Source organism: Pipistrellus hanaki, assembly GCF_964339955.1.
Source record: "Pipistrellus hanaki genome assembly, chromosome: X".
In the NCBI taxonomy this organism is placed as follows: Eukaryota; Metazoa; Chordata; class Mammalia; order Chiroptera; family Vespertilionidae; genus Pipistrellus; species Pipistrellus hanaki.
The window spans coordinates 38,587,906-38,602,597 of NC_140524.1; the positions used below are offsets into that span (position 1 = coordinate 38,587,906).

A 14,692-nucleotide genomic window follows, 5' to 3' on the forward strand; every position below is an offset into this window, starting at 1 on the left:
GCCTGAGATAGATCCGGGCCCAGACCCTCAACCCCCCAGCAGCTGGTCTGAATGGCGGGTGAACAGGCACAAGCCATCTCCTCTCTGGCCACCAAAAAGGTGCAGGGGACTGATCGTCCCTACAGGGAGGAGGGCATCTGTGAGGCGGGTCTTGGTATCCCACACACCTGCACAGTGGCAGAGGAAGAGAAAGGGGGACACTGGAAGCAGCAGGGCTCCCCCAGCTGGGCGCCCCGACTCCCCTGGGCTGAGAGGCGTGGCCTTGGCAGCAGCCATGTTCTCAGCTCAGCAACTGCAGCTCCTACCTGGACCTGTAGTCCTGGAGGGTGGCGCTGCTTGGGGAGCCAGGTCAACCCGTGGGAGGCCTGGGACTAGACCACCATAAGGGTTGGTCTGCCTGGGACTCAAAACTTTTTTGTGGTTTTAGACAGCTGGGAGAGAAACTGAGGCCACATTTGACCTACTACATAACATGTCTAAAGTTTGCTCAGAATACAGATATCCAAAAATAATAAAATTAACATGGGAAATTGTGCCTCCAAGGCTAGAAGCTCCCAAGACCCCAGCCCTCATTTAATACTCCTGATAAGAAGCCTTTACTTCCAAGCACTTTACAGAAATGAGAAGATTTAACTAGAAAATATTAACTGAGGAATGGCCAAAAACGCAGTTTGTTTGGGGTACCTATGTTGATATTTTGCATGCAGAAATTAGAAAATGCTGACTTTGAAATTAAACTGATATGGGAAGCATATCTTGATTTGAAAACTAGAGGCTTCTAAGGAAAAGCATAGACAAAAAAAAAAATTTCTTCCAATAAGATGGAAATTAATTTTTTAAAAATTTAGAAACTGTCTCAGAACTATTCTGAAGTTAATAAATGTCTACACCCTGTTTTTCCTTGTAGGAAGCAGGCCTCTGATTTAGAGGCAACAAGGAAAGACCCCAACCCATTTTTTGAATAATCCATTGGGATATACTGAAATTCTAGAGAGGGGCAATTCCCAAACCAGGAACAAAAAACACTGCTTTGGTAATTTTTAATGCTGGACATTCTCTGGTGTAAACTTTTAGTGTGTTTTCTTTGCGCCTGTATAAGAGTGTTGATGTTTTGTGTCTCTTTGTTGTTGTTTAATTTGTTGAAAGAAGAGGCAAGTCTCGCTCTGGTTGTGTGTGGTGGGGTTGAAGGCTTGAGAGAGATTGCAAGAACGTCCCAGCTGCTGCGAAGAATTCGTAATCTTGCGGGCTCTTCTTGCTCTCCCTCTCAGAGTTCAGCCTCCATAAACAGCTAGTGAGATTTCTGTCTGTTTGTCTGCAATATAATTGTAGCTGTCTATCTTTTAGGGATTTTGGTTTGCTCTTTCCTTGTTTATCGTGAGAATAAACAAATCATCTTTTCTGTCAAAGAAGAGTTTAGACAGCCTCCATTTTGGAGTTAGCCACATGGCTTGCTGCTTCTATGAGGGCCAACCCCTCCCTTTGAATTAGCCAATCAGGATAGACTGTGGGCCTGAGCTCCAATCAAGAGCAGAGACAGGTCACGTGCGTTGTTAAGGCACTCTGCTTCAGAATGGAACTTGCAAAGATTCTCAGTGCCACGTTCAAACAGGACATTTTAGAGGGGTAACATGTGTCCAGTCAGGGGCACTGGCAAGCCAAACATCATGATTCCCTGTGGGGGTGTCTGCCAGTGATACTCTGGGTATTTGCATTTTACATATTGGGAGTTTATAAATTATTTTCATGCTCAATACCCTGCTTGCAATAAGTCATGTGCCTCATTTTAAAATCTTACATATTATTCTTTTTAAAAATATATATATATATATTTTATTGATTTTTTACAGAGAGGAAGAGAGAGGGATAGAGAGTTAGAAACATTGATGAGAGAGAAACATTGATCAGCTGCCTCCTGCAACCAAGGTACATGCCCTTGACCGGAATTGAGCCTGGGATCTTTCAGTCCGCAGGCCGATGCTCTGTCCATTGAGCCAAACCAGTTTTAGCAACATATTATTCTTTATAAGTTGAAATTATAATTGAATCTAAAGGTATACAAATTTTATATTATTCTCTATGTCATTGTACAGGAATTATTACTTAGAAAGAAGTTATTGTCTTGGAATGTTATATTTTATAGAAAAGCAAAGTGTTTTTTTTTTTAATCAAATCTATCTTTATTCATACCACCTTTAAATTTTTGTCATTTGTGGACAGCTTCATTCTGATGCATTTGTAGTATATTCTATGTCTAGAAAAATCCATGAAAAGGACTCAGACTTATTCTAAATTGCAGGCTTTAAGCAGGTCATGCTTTTGAACTGGATGAAGATTTGTAGAACTTCAAGGAATAACAATTCAAAAGCTACTGGCAACTAATCAGGATAAACAAAAACAACTATGTGACTAAATGAATTGAGGATAATTATTCTTATGATTCTATTTAAAATATTGCTGACTTTTAAATCTTTCGTTTCCCAAATATAGGGAAAACTAAGGAGCAGACATTCTACATTGTAGGAACTAACAAATTGGTAACAGATTCATTTCACAGTGCTCTCCCCGGAGACAAAGGTTTTAAAGATATGGCTTACAACCAGGAGATTTGGTGTCTTGGAAAAGACACCAAATAAAAGACTGTCCTTTTTTTCACTGCTGATAGCGCTCGCAAACATGGTGAACGTTCCTAAAACCCGCCGAACTTTCTGTAAGAAGTGTGGCAAGCATCAACCTCACAAAGTAACACAGTACAAGAAGGGCAAGGATTCTCTGTATGTGCAGGAAAAGCGGCGTTATGACAGGAAGCAAAGTGGCTATGGTGGGCAGACTAAACCTATTTTCTGAAAAAAGGCTAAAACTACAAAGAAGATTGTGCTGAGGCTTGAATACGTTGAACCTAACTGCAGATCTAAGAAAATGCTGGCTATTAAGAGATTGGCTGGTGGGCATGGCCTGTGGGCATTTTGAACTGGGAGGAGATAAGAAAAGGGTCAAGTGATCCAGTTCTAGAGCGTCATATTTTGTTTTATTATATGACAATAAAATCTTGATATGTTAAAAAAAAAAAAAGACTCTGTCCAACCTCGTTGGAGGGGACTTTACCAGGTAATACTAACTAATCCATGTGCAGCTGAACTTAAAGGAGTTAGCTCAGATTCACTTTCTCATTTAAAAAAAAAAAAAGGCACCTGACTGTGAATGGACGTCTACTCCCATCTCTGACACCATCTCCATCTGCAGCGGAGATTACAGACTTTTCAAGGACGAGAAGTCACTGACCACGGAGGCAGACATCTATCCCAAGACGTCAACAAGGCCTGTATGCTCACAAATTGATATTGCTTGTTTTTATTCATCTGATTGATATTGATTGAATGTACATAAAGTGATTTTCATATTATTATTATCCTTATGGTTCCTTTGTGGAAATAATATCTATCTCCCCAGACCTCTTCCTTTATTAGATAAGAAAAATTTAACTTGGATACCTGCTAATCTTTCCTACCTACTACATAATGATGTTCTGATTATCAGGTATGATAGTGAAATTAATGCTTTGTTAGACACACATTGGTTTTTTCCTATTATCAATATAAGCTTTGGTTGTTGTTGTTTTCTGGCTCTATCCTACCTAATAAAAGAGTAATATGCAAATTAACCACCACTCAGCTATACCCACAGGCCATGCCCACCAGCCAATCAGAACGAGCATGCAAATAAACTCAACCAAGATGACTACAGCCACAGAGAGCAGGAGGAAGGCTTGGGTTCCCCAGGCAATGGAGGAAGCCAAGCTTTCCGCCTGCCCTTGCTGGCCTAAGTCTCCACACAAGGCTACAAAGTTTCAATAATAGAAGATAAAGAAACTCAAACAGAAATGGTGGCAGCCTTGGAGCTGGAAAGAGTAGGAGGCTAGGGTTGCCCCTGGCAATGGAGGTTGCAAAGCTTTCCGCATACCTTTACCTGCTTAAACCTCTATTCCAGGCTACAATGCTTCAACTATAGAAGATACATAAAACCTAACAGAAATGGCTGCAGGCCACTGAGCAGGAGGCGTGGCTCTGCTGCAGGCTACAAAGTTTCAATTATAGAAGGTAAATATACCCCAGATACCAGGGCCTCTGCTTGGGTCACCAGGGGGCGTGGCTGGCCTGAAAACCACCACAGGCCCCTCACTCAGGCCTCCCCACATCCCAAGGGAACCCCCAGCCTGATCTGGGACATCCTTCAGGGCAAACGAGTCGGTCCCCACCTGTGCACCAGGCCTCTATCCTATCTAATAAAAGAGTAATATGCAGATTGACCATCACTCCAACACACAATATGACTGCCTCCATGTGGTCAAAGATCCTGCCCCCATGTGGACACAAGATGGCCACCACAAGATGGCCAGCAGGGAAGGGCAGTTGGGAGGTACCAGGCCTGCTAGGGAGGACAGTTGCGAGGGACCAGGCCTGCAAGGGAGGGCAGTTGGGAACAATCAACCCTGCAGGGGAGGACAGGTAGGGGTGACCAGGCTGGCAGAGGAGGGAAAATGGGGGCAAAGAGACTGGCAGGGGAGCAGTTAGATATCAATCAGGCTGGCATGGGAATGGTTAGTGGGTGATCAAGCTGGCAGGCAGAAGGGGTTAGGGGCAATGAGGAAGGCAGGCAGGTGAGCGGTTGGGAGCAAGCAGTCTTGGATTGTGAGGGATATCTAATTACATCCACCAGGATCGGGTGTAAATGGGCAGTCGGACATCCTTCAAAGGGTCCCAGATTGGAGAGGGTGCAGGCTGGCCTGAGGGACACCCCCCACCCCCATGCATGAATTTCATGCACTGGGCCTCTAGTCTATTATAAAGGACCCACCTTAGGCAAATACCTTCAAGAATATCTCCCTGATAATTCCACTGGGAGAATTGTATATGGATCTAATCTGGATGAATATTGTATGGCTATGGAGATGGGTGATGAATAGCTAAGAAAAACACCTGGATATGATGGCAAAAGGCTTGCAGCAGCCTGTCCTATTTGTCATAGCATATCATGTCCTCGGACTCACCAGCCATGCTCTTATGGCTGGATGTCTGTAAAACAAGAAATCAATGGGTTCCCATTTCAAAAATTATTGACATCACTTGGTGGGTAGATATGTTTATAATTACCCCACTGTCCTTGCGTCCTGGACACTTGTGAGTAGCCCTATGGAATACTCAAAATCTAGCATATTTGGGAGTCACCTTCACCTATTTAACTATGGCATGGGAAACTCAACATTTTTGGCTCCACTCAGTATACCCTAACTGCTCCCAAGCCATAGCTACCCTATGGCAACAACATTTCTGATGGATCCAATAACATTGGTCTCCCTAAAAGAAGCAAAAGAGGAATACTTGGAGGAGTAGGGGCTGGCCTTGGTATCCTGGGACAAGATGAACTTGTAGCTAATGAAGAACGTCATTCATTAGAAAAGGATTTTTATCTCAAATAGGTCATATAGAGGGAATACTATATCAGGAAGTAGGAAAAAGGGTAGGAAGCAGCATGGAAAGATAATAGAGCCTTAGTTTCATGGTTAGAACAGACTTGACAGACTATAAAAAATCTCATGCACAAACCCAACAATGGGAATGTGCCTAAATCAACGGGTCCTATTGTCTATGCTAATGCAAATGGAATCTGAAGTGGCTATGAAACAATGGCCAACTATGATGGCTGTAGAAGCCTAAGCCAGACACTTATGGGACTCATATGATTCCCCAGGAATTTGGAAAATTTGAATGGGAAATGTGATCTATGACGTTGTGTTTTAAAAGCCCAGGTGCCAGTTAAATCAGAAGCTTAAAATTTCCAGTAGTTCAACTGGCTGGCATAAGGACCATCCTCAATAATACTAAAATACTTCTAATGGGAAGCAGATGGGCCATATTTAAAAATAATAAACAATGTGAACCCATCTCACTATCTTTGAAAATTGGAAAGGTGAATGGTTATGTCCACAATCCATATGGAATACTGAATTCACCCAGTCCTGGCCTATTGTATCTACCCCCAACAAATAACTATATAATATATGGGAAAGGAGCATTTTTTTTTTCTGGGAAGGGTTAAAAGCAATTTTTACTGTAATATCACCAAGTTTGCATTAAATAATACTAGAATATGCTGTAGTACTGAAATTATAGGCAGAATGACTTTGCCTGATGTTAATAAAATCTGTGATAATTTTGATTCTGAAAACCAACGTACATATTGGGAAATTGAACTCCTTCCCATGAAGCCATTTTTAAGGGAACCAACTGGCTAGAAGAAAATTAGAGCTTCTAATAATGAAATAGTAGAGAGTCTTAATTCATCTGGCCAAACATATCATATGGTATAAATGACAGTGGATGAAGGAGGAACATATAATTAGATTAATAAAAAATTATGATAGCTGAAACCGGTTTGGCTCAGTGGATAGAGCATTGGCCTACGAACTGAAGGGTCACAGGCTCAATTCCGGTTAAGGGCATGTACCTTGGTTGCAGGCACATCCCCAGTGAGGGGTGTGCAGGAGGCAGCTGATCAATGTTTCTCTCTCATTGATGTTTCTAACTCTCTATCCCTCTCTCTTCCTCTCTTTAAAAAATCAATAAAATATATTTAAAATAAATAAATAAATAAATAAATAAAATTATGATAATATATGTAAAGGGTTTTTCGGTTGGCTGGGATGCTAGTTCCCCTTAGACTTTTCCTTATCTAGTATTAGACATTTTCTGTTCCTAATCAGTGTTATTGGTTTAGTATTGTTACTTTTGTTCATGATGTGTAAATGCTATATTAGAGGCAGAAAAGCAAAATATAAGACAAACAGCAAAAGGACTCATATAATGGTGGGTCAAAAATTAGAAATGATCCAGAATACTTTTTAACAAGGACACATAGGATCTGACTGCCTCCCATTTACTGCCTTTTTAAAACATATATTTGACCTTAAATGCCATCTAAGGTTATGGTCTTGACCCATCTCCAGTGGTCCGTCTGTTCATCAAGACATGCTGACACTGAGACATCCTAGGAATGCGCATTCCAAGCACGTGGGACTCCATTATTCAACCAAAAGGTTGGTCATCAATGCATCCTTTGGATAGATTCATGACCAAAAGGGGGATGTGTGGAAGAAAGGAGCCACATGCTAACCTGACAAGCTCAGGAGAGGCCTGCATGGCAGTCTTGCAAACTCAGAGACTGAAAATAACCACAAAAAATGGTCAGAAAATTAAATATTTAACTACAAACAGGTTGTAGTGGTAGTCCTAGGCTGATATTTTTCCTGTCAAAGAGCAACTTAGATATTTACTGAGCTCATTTGCCTTTTTGCCTCTAAGATAACATATCTGTGAGCTGTCTGGGTAACTTGTAACTTCCCTTTTTTTGGAGCTACTGGGGCACAACCAAATGTGGTAGGTGACAGGACAGATGCCTCAAATTCCTTCATTAGCATGTTAATTATTTCTGTACCCACCTAAGTATCTGTCCACCATTTTACTTTTTATCCAATCCCTGGGGTTTCCCACCGCTTTGCTTTATCCCACCTCCTCAATCCATCACCAATGAATTTCATGTAACCAACTATGTCCCTCCTTTGATTGCAATGTATAAATACACATGTAACCCACCATTCTTTGGAGCATTATCTTAATTCATTGAGGTTCTGCTTCCAGGCATACGCTGACAGTTTGGTTCAAATAAACTCACTGAAATTCTTTACAGGTTTCAATGTTTGTTTGTTTTTTCATTAACATATGTTTGTATTCATGAATGAACAAACAGATGAAGGAGTGCAAGAATGAACACTTGCACCAAGGGCCACACAGGATGAATGACTGACTGACTACATGAATGAATGAGGGGGGCGGGCAGGTGTGTATGTGTGATCCAGGTAGAGTGCACAACACACAGTGCCAAAGTGAACTTCCAAGAAGGGGCTACTGAAAAGATGTCCCTCACCTAGGTCGTTCCATTCATGGATGGAACAGAGGGTGTCTCTGCCGGGTCCCTGGACTGCAACCCCCCCACCCCTCACCACCATTCCACTGGGGCGCCCCTGGTAAGAATGACCACCTGAAATCCCTGGAGGGGGGCAGGGGCCCAGGCGCCTGAACCCTGGAACCTGACGGGAGGGGGGGGGGGGGGGCCTGAGGAGAGCAGAAGAGAAACCAGGCACCAGGAGAAGAGGAGAAATGCAGACCTCGGTGTCCAGGGCCAGCTGGGAACACATGTCCCGTGTGTCCAAAGTGCTCAAACCAGGTCCAGCCTGTCGGTCCTTGAAGAAGACCCCAGAGGATAACTGTGCACCAGTGGCCAAAGAGGAAAGGTCCTCGCTGGGCTGGGGGAAGGGGGGGGGGTGGCGAATGGACACGGAAGCCCAGGGACATGTAAAGAGGGATTCCAGAGATGAGAAGTGCTTTGGTGGAAGCCCCTTCCTCCTAGCAACTAGAACCCCAAAGGCAGAGAGGAGGGCTCCCCAACACCCCAGGACAGGCAATGGAGCTGGGTGACCTTGGAAGGCTGGTGAAGCCTCCCTGTGCCTTTTTTGATCCACAAAGGGCGGAGGGAGAGGCCAGGCTCCTGGAGAGTGAGGGATTTGTGGAACCACAGTGCCATCCAGCGGTATCCTTTTCAACCAGGGCCTGTAGCACAGGGCCCCAGCGCCTGCGGATCCGCTGGGGAAGGACTGTGCTCATTCAGATGGGCAGGCCACAAGGCTGGGGACCACAGAGCATTGTGGGGTGGGTCTGGGTGGCTCCCACACATGCACAGGGGCCTAGGAAGAGATATGGGGGCCCTGGAAGCAGCAGCGCTCCCCCAGCTGGGCGCCCAGACTCCCCTGGGCTGAGGGGCGTGGCCTTGGCGGCAGCCATGTTTGCAGCTCTGCAGCTCCAGCTCCTACAGTGGCCTGTGTCCTGGAGGCTGGTGCTGCTTGGGGGAGCCAATTCCACCTGTGGGCTCCCTGCGGGGGGTGCCCTGTGGAAGCCTGGGACTCGACCACCAGGGTGTCGGGGAAAAGGGAGGAGGCAGCAGCAATGTGAAGGATAGCCTCTTCCTGGCCCCTGGAGCACTTCCAGATGGCGCTTGTGTGCGCACTCACAAGCGCAAGAGCTGGTCCCAGACCAGGCATAGTGCAGCAGGTGCAGGATAGCATAGAGTGAAGAGGTGTGACATCCTAGTCCTCGAGTCTAAAAGAGAGCCTGCATCCCAGGACGCACAGCATCCCACATGGGCCCTTCTGCTCCCTGAGACGGAGAGTGCCCAGGGCATGGGCACTGCATGGGTCCCCTGGGATCAGGTCAAAGCAGGCTAGGATTCCTATGTGGTCAGGAACCACATTCTCCAGATTCCTATGTGGACAGGAACCGCATTCTCTGGATTGAGGTGATCGAGGTATGTTTCCTTCACTTCTCCAGAAGGTCCAGTGCCTAGGGGCACGCCAACACACACATATATAGGCCTGTACACACACACACACACACACACACACACACACACACATATCCTGCGTGCTCACACGCTCATGCACATACACACAAAACCACACACTCAGACTCAGGCAGTATGTCCATGTTCCACCTGGTGGGTCCTTGATGTGCACATGTAGCCATTGGCCCTGGCCACAAGGGTAAACTAAGAAATCCTGGGGCTGATGGAAGGCCAATGGGAACACATAAGTCATGAGCTAGCATGGGTCGGCTCAGGACACTGATCTCCAGGGCCCCTGCCCACATAAGGCCTAACTCCATTTAGCAAAAGGTCAGGGGACTCACAACTGAGAAAAGAAGGGACAGAGAGCAAGGGAGCACGTTTTGGCACCCTTCCTGGCGACATGAAAGCAAAAAGTGTGAGCTCAGCTAGGAGCTGAACCTGGACACCAGCTCCCAGATACCAGCTGACCTGCAGCAGGGAAGAGCTCGCCAGGGGCCACAAAAGAGCAACCCCAGGAGTTCATCCCGGCAACGGGCTCTCCGGACCCTTGGGGTCTAGATGGACATGCTCCTCATTCCTGGCTTTGGCAGAGGAGCTGCCTCTGTGGTGGGCAGGTAGACACGGGGGTGGGGGTGGGGGATAGAAGGACAGGAGGGGTGGGTGCGTTCCTTTCTGCCAACCCAACTGCTTTGAGCTGGAGGCAGCATCTTCACACTTGGTCTTGCTTCTGTGGAGACCTGGAGAGTCAGGGGCAAGTGCAAGCTAGGACCGTTTCTTCTCCTCGTCCAAGTGCTGCTCAGGGGCTCTTGATGACAGGTGGCCAAGAACGCCCAAGTCTGCCAATATATGGCTGGCCGTCTGTCTGATCACCTAGGTTCCGCTCCCTGGTTTGCCAGAAGGTCCTCTCTCTTCAGGGAGGTGCTTCGAAGATCCTTGGGGGTGGGCCTGCGTTGGAATCCAGGAGACCCCTAGGGATGACCTCATGCCTGCCACACTTGGATGAAGGATTCCCTCTGCCCTGCCTCCTTCGTCTGGGTGAGGGCCTCCGAGGTGAGGGACGCTGCCTTCTGGGTTCTGCTGGCACCCACCAGCTCAATGGGTTGCTGGGTCCCTTGGCTCTGGGAAGGCAGGGTTCAACGTGTGCTCCCTGAGAATGGCACTGTCTGTCCTCTAAGGCGGCCAACTTCTAAAGAACTTATGTCAGCTTTGGAGAGGGCTGGAGGGTGGGGAAGTGGCCCTGGTCGGGGCGTACCTGCTTTATCTCCCTTCCAACGACAAGGGGCACCTGGCCAAATGCCCACAGGCCCCTGGAAGGTGCTCTGTTTCAGTAGCAACAGTAGCTTTCTAAGTCCCTCCCAGTCATGGCGGCCACCTTGGTCTCCGGAGTGCCTTAGCTTCCTGTGAGCCAGGGACCGGGGCTGGAGGCCTTGTCCTCACAAAACCCACCTCAGCAGTTTCCTTGGGAACCCCAAAGTGCCTGGCCAAGCACTTGACCTCCCTGGATACCGACCCCTGTCCCCCTGTGCCAAGCCTCACTCTCTTCCGCTGGAAAGGATAGCTCGGGGGCTCACGGGAGAGCAAAGTCTTTCCGCTTGATGGCAGTATTGCACCACAAATGCTAACCTGTGCTCTTCCCTCCACCCTTCGCGAAGGAAAAAAGTGTAAAGCCATGTCCCAACCTCAGAACCACCAGGCTGGCTCAGGATTGGGCCCAACAAAGAAGAGCGGCCTTTCTTTAGTCAAGATTTCAAATCCAGACATTATGGAAGAAATGGGTCCACAATCCATTCATGGCATGATTCATGGCACGCCACGGGAACTGGTAGGCCTTAAAAATAAACACGGCCAAGGAAGGGGTGTATTGCTCCACACTACGAGGGTCACCAAAGCTGGGTATCTTGACAAGTTGACTCAGAGGGCCTAAACTAATGCAAAAGACCTCAGAGGCTCCAGCGAATGTGGGTTGGAAGGAGCGCACCACTCAAATACAATGAACCCCACTATGAGGGTGGGGGTGTACCTACAGGTCTGGGCTCCAGCCTGCAGGGCCTCCCTCCTCTGGGGCATATTGGCCAGTCACTGCAGGGCCGGTCCCTCCACTTGGTCTGCAGCAGGGTGTGTGTGTGTGTGTGTGTGTGTGTGTGTGTGAGACGAGGTTAGGATTCCAAGGGTCACCACATATCAGCTTCATCCCCCACACCCTCAACCCCCACCATGCACACCCAATCCCCACAAGCAGCACACCCTCTCACTATTCCTGTAGCACCAGTGCCCAAGTGCTCCCCAACCTGTGGGAGGCTCAAGATTCAGTGAGCTGGGCCCAAGAGCCAATGGGAGACTACAGGATGAGGCGAATGTGGATGGAGGGCAGCACTCACGCAACAAGAGGCAAAAGGCCTCCAGGGCCTGGCCCTCCTCCACAGAGCGGCCGCCCACACAGGGAAGGTTCCCGAGTGGGGCTAGGACTGCTGCTTCTCCTAGACCAGGTGGGGAGACTCCAAAGGTCATGTCAGCGAAGGCTGGCTTGATGGAGCTGAGGCCGGAAACACGCCCAGGCCCAGACCTCAACTGTCCAGCAGCTGGTCTGAATGGCAGATAAACAGGCACCAGTATCTCCTGTCTGGCTCCAAAGAGTTCCAGGGGACTAACTGTCCTTCCAGGGAGGAGGGCATCTGTCCCAGGAGGGGCCCACGTGACGCGGTACCAACCTCTTTCCCCAGGGCGGACGCTGGACACACACACTTACACTGTGGTCCCTTCCCATATGAAGGCCGCCTTCTCGCCAGTTGAGGGGAAGACAGAAGGGACAAGAGCAGGAGAGCCAGGGGAACCTGGTGTCCCAGGAGAAGGAACCATGAAATGATGAAATGTCCTTGGCTCCTAGAATGAGGCAGGGACAAGGCCACCCCAGCCCGGCTAGCTGTCACCAAACAGATGGAGAGCATCCAGCGGTGGGACGGTAGGCCCACTCTGCACACGTGTCATGGCCAGCAGAACCATACTCTGGGAGACAGGCCCAATGAAGTGGGCCTTCGGAGCCTACCTGCTGCCCTCAGCCCCAGAAGCACCTGGAGGAAGCAACAGGGAACTGCGGTTTGCCCTGCCAAAGGGTGCCTGTCAGACAAAGCAGGGACAAGGTGAGTCCCTCACTGTGAGGGGCATTTGTGTTCCTGGGGAGGAATTCTTATCTACAGGGGCATGGCCGGGGTCACCAGGAACGGGACGGGAGACAGGAAACAGACCACACACGTGTGCACACACCCGCACACTCGCGACGCACTGAGTGTAGTGACTGCTACATTTGTATCCATGAATGAAAAAACGGATGAAGCCCCATAAGAGTGAACACTTGCACCAAGGGCCACGTGGATGAATGACTGACCGATCGCATTAATGAATTGGGGGGGAGGAAGGGTGGGCGGGTGTGTATCATCCAAGTAGAGTGCACAACACACACCCCAAGAATGAATGGGGGGGAGGGCGGTGTGTATGTGTGATCCAGGTAGAGTGCAGTGCACAACACACAGTGCCAAAAGGAAACTTCCAAGAAGGGGCTACTGAAAAGATAGCCCTCATATAGGTCATTCCACCCATGGGTGGAACCACGGGTGTCACTGCCGGGTCCCTGGACCAAACCGCCCCCCACCACTACTTAACTGGGGCGCCCAAGATAGGAGTAACCGCCTGAAAGCCCTGGAGGCAGGCAGGGGCCAGGCGCCTGAACCCTGGAACCTGACCCAGGGGGCCTGAGGAGAGCAGAAGAGAGGCCAGGTGCCAGGAGAAGAGGGGAAGTGCAGATCTCTGTGTTCAGGGCCAGCTGGGAACCCAGGTCCCCTGTGTCCTGAGTGCTAGGACCAGGTCCTGCCTGTGGGTCAGAGAAGACCCCAGAGAATAGCCGTTGGCCAGTGGGCAGGGGTCTTGCTCCCTGGGCAGGGGCTGGGGGAAGGCGGGCGAACAGGGACGCCCAGGGAGATGGAGAGAAGGAGTCCAGATGCAAGAACTGCTTTGGTAGCCATTCCAGACCCCTTCCTCCTGACAAGTACCCCAAAGGCAGAGACACATGCTCCCCAACACCCCAGGACAGGCAATGGGGTTGGTGGCCTTGGAAGGCTGGTGGAGCTTCCCTTGGACTTTTTTGATCCACAAAGGGCGGAGGGAGAGGCCAGGCTCCCGGAGAGTGAGGGATCTGTGGAGCCACAGTGCCATCAAGCGGTATTCTTTTCCACCAGGGCCTGCAGTACAGGGCCCCTGTGCCCAGGGATCTGCTGGGGAAGGACTGTGCTAACGCAGGTGGGTGGAAGGGCAGGCAGGCTGGGGACCACAGAACATTGTGGGGCGGGTCTGGGAGTCCCGCACACCTGCACAGTGGCCTAAGAAGAGATATGGGGGCCCTGGAAGTAGTAGCACTCCCCCAGGGGGGCGCCCTGACTCCCCTGGGCTGAGGGGCGTGGCCTCGGCGGCAGCCATGTTCTCAGCTCAGCAGCCCCAGTTCCAACCTGGGCCTGTGACCATGGAGGCTGGTGTTGCTGGGGGAGCCAGGTCCACCCATGGACTCCCTGCGGGGAGCGCTCTCCATGGGCTGGGACCCGACAACCAGGGACAAGGGGAAAGGGGAGCAGGCGGCAGCCTCGGGAGTAACAGCTTCTTCCTGGGCCCCTGGAGCACTTCCCCCTGGCCCTTGTGCATGCACTCCTAAGTGCAGGTGCTGGTCCCAGACCAGGCAGAGGCCAGCAGGGGCAGGGCAGCTTAGAGTGAATAAGTGTGTGTGGCATCCTAGTCCTCATGCCTAAAAGAGAGCCTGTGTCCCAGGACACACAGCGTCCCATATGGGCCCTTCCTGTTCCCAGAGATTGAAAGTGCCCATGCCCACTGGGCATTGCATGCGTCCTTTTGGATCAGGTCACAGAGGGCTAGGATCCCTATGTGGACAGGGAACACTGGGAACACATTCTCTGGATTGAGGTGATCAAAGTCTGTTTCCCTCACTTCTACAGAACGCCCAGTGCCTAGGTGCTCCTTGCTCCTCAGGTGCGAGCCAATACACACATATATAAACGTGCACACACACAGACACTCACCAACATACAAACAGAACCAAAAACACAGACTCGGGCATTGTGTCCATGTTAAGCCTGCGGATCCTTGATGTGGAGATGCAGCCATTGGTCCTGGCCACAAGGGCACACTAAGACCCCCTGGGGCTGAAGGCCAATTGGAACACGTAGGTCAGGACCTGGCACGG

General features: G+C 49.3%; 1 pseudogene across 1 annotated transcript; it reads left to right on the forward strand.

Moving 5' to 3' along the window:
* Window positions 1-2,647: 2,647 nt before the first annotated feature.
* On the forward strand, window positions 2,648-3,069 carry LOC311615602 (large ribosomal subunit protein eL42-like; annotated as a pseudogene). The gene has a single exon. The product of its transcript is annotated as a large ribosomal subunit protein eL42-like (transcript).
* The last annotated feature ends 11,623 nt before the right edge of the window (window positions 3,070-14,692 follow it).